Raw genomic sequence first — 5,844 nt, 5'->3', positions numbered from 1 at the left:
TTCACTACATATGCTTTACAAATAGTATGATCAAGATTATGATGGCATGTCACTCCAGAAATTATCTGTGTTATCGTTTTACCTGCTCGGGACGAGCAGAACTAAGCTTGGGGATGCTGATACGTCTCCAATGTATCGATAATTTCTTATGTTCCATGCCACATTATTGATGTTATCTGCATGTTTTATGCACACTTTATGTCATATTCGTGCATTTTCTGGAACTAACCTATTAACAAGATGCCGAAGTGCCGATTCTGTCAAGTTTTCTGCTGTTTTTGGTTTCAGAAATCCTAGTAAGGAAATATTCTCGGAATTGGACGAAATCAAAGCCCAGGGGCCTATTTTTCCACGAAGCTTCCAGAAGTCCGAAGACGAACGGTGGGGCCACAGGGTGCCCAAACCCTAGGCGGCGCGGCCCACCCCCCGGCCGCGCCGGCCCGTGGTCCTGGGGCCCCTGTGCCCCCTCCGACTTGCCCTTCCGCCTACTTAAAGCCTCCGTGACGAAACCCCCGCACCGAGAGCCACGATACGGAAAACCTTCCGAGACGCCGCCAACGCCGATCCCATCTCGGGGATCCAGGAGATCGCCTCCGGCACCTGCCGGAGAGGGGAATCATCTCCCGGAGGACTCTACGGCGCCATGGTCGCCTCCGGTGTGATGTGTGAGTAGTCTACCCCTGGACTATGGGTCCATAGCAGTAGCTAGATGGTTGTCTTCTCCCCATTGTGCTATCATTGTCGGATCTTGTGAGGTGCCTAACATGATCAAGATCATCTATCTGTAATTCTATATGTTGCGTTTGTTGGGATCCGATGAATAGAGAATACTTGTTATGTTGATTATCAAAGTTATATCTATGTGTTGTTTATGATCTTGCATGCTCTCCGTTATTAGTAGATGCTCTGGCCAAGTTGATGCTAGTAACTCCAAGAGGGAGTATTTATGCTCGATAGTGGGTTCATGTCTCCGTGAATCTGGAGGAGTGACAAGAACCTTTAAGGTTATGGATGTGCTGTTGCCACTAGGGATAAAACATTAGTGCTATGTTCAAGGATGTAGTCACTAGTTACATTACGCGCAATACTTAATGCAATTGTCTGTTGTTAGCAACTTAATACTGGAGGGGGTTCGGATGATAACCTGAAGGTGGACTTTTTAGGCATAGATGCAGTTGGATGGCGGTCTATGTACTTTGTCGTAATGCCCAATTAAATCTCACTATACTCATCATGATATGTATGTGCATGGTCATGCTCTCTTTATTTGTCAATTGCCCAACTGTAATTTGTTCACCCAACATGCTGTTTGTCTTATGGGAGAGACACCTCTAGTGAACTGTGGACCCCGGTCCAATTCTCTTTACTGAAATACAATCTACTGCAATACTTGTTCTACTGTTTTCTGCAAACAATCATCTTCCACACAATACGGTTAATCCTTTGTTACAGCAAGCCGGTGAGATTGACAACCTCACTGTTTCGTTGGGGCAAAGTACTTTGGTTGTGTTGTGCAGGTTCCACGTTGGCGCCGGAATCCCTGGTGTTGCGCCGCACTACATCCCGCCGCCATCAACCTTCAACGTGCTTCTTGGCTCCTCCTGGTTCGATAAACCTTGGTTTCTTTCTGAGGGAAAACTTGCTGCTGTGCGCATCATACCTTCCTCTTGGGGTTCCCAACGAACGTGTGAGTTACACGCCATCATTGAGCGGTAACCATGTTTCTGGGGACGCCATCAACTATTACACCTTTGTTGAATATCATGTGAGTTGCTATGCATGTTCGTCTTGTCTGAAGTAAGGGTGATTTATCATGATCAATTGGTTTGAGTATGCATATTGTTAGAGAAGAACATTGGGCCGCTAACTAAAGCCATGTATCATGGTGGAAGTTTCGGTTTGGACATTAATCCTCAATCTCTTATGAGAATATTATCTGTTGTTGAATGCTTATGCATTAAAGAGGAGTCCATTATCTGTTTTCTATGTTGTCCCGGTATGGATGTCCTAAGTAGAGATGTATCAAAAACGAGAAATCAAATGCGATCTATCTCCTTGGACCTTTGTACAGGCGGCATAGAGGTACCCCTTTGTGACACTTGGTTGAAACATATGTTATGCAATGATAATCCATGTAAATCCAAGCTAATTAGGACAAGGTGCGAGCACTATTGGTATTCTATGCATGAGGCTTGCAACTTATAGGATGTCTTATGCATAACACATATGAATTATTACTACCGTTGACAAAATTGTTTCTATGTTTTCAAATAAAAGCTCTAGCACAAATACAGCAATCCATGCTTCCCTCTGCGAAGGGCCTTTCTTCTACTTTATGTTGAGTCAGTTTACCTACTTCTTTCTATCTTAGAAGCAAACACTTGTGTCAACTGTGTGCATTGATTCCTACATACTTGCTTATTTGCATTAATCATATTACTTTGTGTTGACAATTATCCATGAGATATACATGGTGAAGTTGAAAGCAACTGCTGAAACTTATATCTTCCTTTGTGTTGCTTCAAAACTTTCTACTAAGAATTTATTGCTTTATGAGTTAACTCCTATGCAAGTCTTATTGATGCTTGTCTTGAAAGTACTATTCATGAAAAGTCTTTGCTATATGATTCAGTTGATTAATCATTGTCTTTACCATTGCTTCGAATCACTTCATTCACCTCATATGCTTTACAATAGTATTGATCAAGATTATGATAGCATATCACTTCAGAAATTATCCTTGTTATCGTTTACCTACTCGAGGGCGAGTAGGAACTAAGCTTGGGGATGCTTGATACGTCTCAAACGTATCTATAATTTCTTATGTTCCATGCTAGTTTTATGACAATACTCACATGTTTTATACACACTTTATGTCATTATTACGCATTTTCCGGCACTAACCTATTAACGAGATGCCGAAGCGCCAGTTCCTGTTTTGTGCTGTTTTTGGTTTCAGAAATCCTACAAAGAAAATATTCTCGGAATTGGACGAAACAAATGCCCAGGGTCTTATTTTCCACGGAGCTTCCAGAAGACCAAAGAGGATACGAAGTGGGGCCATGAGGCGCCCTCACAATAGGGCGGCGCGGCTAGCATGGGACCCACGCCGGCCTATGGGGTGGGGCCCCCATGCCTCCTCCGTCTCTGCCCTTCCGCCTACTTATACTCTCCGTCGCGAAAACGCTATTACCGAGAGCCACGATACGGAAAAAGTTCCAGAGACGCCACCGTCGCCAATCCCATCTCGGGGGATTTAGGAGATCGCCTCCGGCACCCTGCCGGAGAGGGGAATCATCTCCCGGAGGACTCTACATCACCATGATCGCCTCCGGACTAATGTGTGAGTAGTTCATCCTTGGACTATGGGTCCATAGCAGTAGCTAGATGGTTGTCTTCTCCTCTTGTTCTATCATGTTTAGATCTTGTGAGCTGCCTATCATGATCAAGATCATCTATTTGTAATGCTACATGTTGTGTTTGTTGGGATCCGATGAATATGGAATACTATGTCAAGTTGATTATCAATCTATCATATGTGTTGTTTATGATCTTGCATGCTCTCTGTTGCTAGTAGAGGCTCTGGCCAAGTTGATACTTGTAACTCCAAGAGGGAGTATTTATGCTCGATAGTGGGTTCATGCCTCCATTGAATCTGGGACAGTGACAGAAAGTTCTAAGGTTGTGGATGTGCTGTTGCCACTAGGGATAAAACATCAATGCTTTGTCTAAGGATATTTGTGTTGATTACATTACGCACCATAATTAATGCAATTGTCTGTTGTTTGCAACTTAATACTGGAAGGGGTGCGGATGCTAACCCGAAGGTGGACTTTTTAGGCATAGATGCATGCTGGATAGCGGTCTATGTACTTTGTCGTAATGCCCTAAGTAAATCTCATATTACTCATCATGATATGTATGTGCATTGTTATGCCCTCTCTATTTGTCAATTGCCCAACTGTAATTTGTTCACCCAACATGCTATTTCTTATTGGAGAGACACCACTAGTGAACTGTGGACCCCGGTCCATTCTTTTACATCTTAATACAATCTACTGCAATCATTGTTCTCTGCTGCTCATTGCAAACAAACATCATTTTCCACACCATACATTTAATCCTTTGTTTACAGCAAGCCGGTGAGATTGAAAACCTCACTGTTAAGTTGGGGCAAAGTATTTTGATTGTGTTTTGCAGGTTCCACGTTGGCGCCGGAATCCCTAGTGTTGCGCCGCACTACAGTCCTCCGCCAACAACCTTCATGTGGCCCTTGACTCCTACTGGTTCGATAAACCTTGGTTTCTTACTGAGGGAAAGTTGCTGCTGTACGCATCACACCTTCCACTTGGGTTTCCCAACGGGCGTGTGCTTTACGCGTCAACAGTCACCAGCCTTCATCAGATGGATGGGGGAAATCCCAACAAACGACGATGTGGTTCAACCCTCGTTTACACAATATCTACATATTTCCGATAAAGCATGTAGAATCATGTACTACCAACAGTATTCATAAAGCATTTTTCCGATAAAGAGAATATATTAATATCGGGAGATACCAGTTACACCCAGCCTCTATAACCACGCAATACCATAATGGCAGTATGGACGCACACAACCAAAAAAGAGAAAGAGAAACTAAGAAATAAAAGCCCCGATACAGTATTTCAGCACCTAGCAACAACAATACTACCACCACCAGACAACACACCTGAGACTCTCCAAAAAGCTATGCCTACATGAAGGGAACATTGCACCAGCGCCGCCATCACCGCCCGATCAAAGATCGTAGGGTTTTCACCCTGAAGATAGTCCCCACTCTCAAAACAATGGCTTCAACAAGGTCAACCAATTAAGGCCAGAACTTGGATTTTCACACTGAAAGGTAGGACTGTGAACTTCACCTGTGTTGTCGACCCCACTTTCATTTCAATGTTGGAACACCAAGCAAGTCCCTCAACAGCGTAGAGAATTGAACCTCCATTAGTATTCATAAAGCATGTATCACTCTACATTTCTTTTTTAAACAATTATTGATACCAATCTCTTGTGGTTGTCTCTAATTAGATCACCAAGCCGAGGTATTTGTTTACTTTTGTCTAATTTTGTTGCCTGGGTATCCCATTTGTCTTTCGACAACTTGTTGGTGCAGATGCTGAGTGGAATTGGCATGTTTGTCATTTTAATACATATTCCATGTCTTTTCTAGAATTTATTAGTACATCTTGTGTATACGTATCTTCTGACTACTTGGGAGGAACATACCTTTCCCCCCTAGCATCCTGGCTGTACTTGATGCATGTCGCCAAAGTTGTCCTAAATGGACCATAATTTGTTGAGGGCTCGACTCAACGTAGCAGGCCCAGTAGGGAGGGTGCACGGGTAGCCCATGTGATAGTTGGTTTGTTAAAAAAGAGTTAGTGTTCGTCTTTGAACAGTAGACGCATCATAGAATTCTATAGACTTCCACTGACTTGTAGGTCCAGACCTCACATGTCAGTGAGACGATGTTGGTAGTTGCCGGTGCACCTATCGGTGTTTGGAGTGCGTGTGTGTGCCCTCGGTTCTTTCGAGACAAGCGTCACTTATTCCCTTACCACAAACCATACTCCCTTCTCACTACCATTATCTTCTCTCGCCATCTCGCATCCCTCCATTGACGACCACTGCTACCGAAGCGGCGGTTGGCGGCGGAAATCGTCCTACGGCGGCGGATCAGCTCATATCTCCTCCGCGGCAGCAGTGCGTTGTGTATGTAACTATGTAATCCCTGAAACCCTGAATATAGATGATGTGATGTTTTTTGTGGAGTATTTTTCATCTAAGAGTTGACCTTTTTTGCGG

This window comes from Lolium perenne, chromosome 3, assembly GCF_019359855.2.
Source record: "Lolium perenne isolate Kyuss_39 chromosome 3, Kyuss_2.0, whole genome shotgun sequence".
In the NCBI taxonomy this organism is placed as follows: domain Eukaryota; kingdom Viridiplantae; phylum Streptophyta; class Magnoliopsida; order Poales; family Poaceae; genus Lolium; species Lolium perenne.
This window is presented reverse-complemented; position numbering follows the sequence as displayed.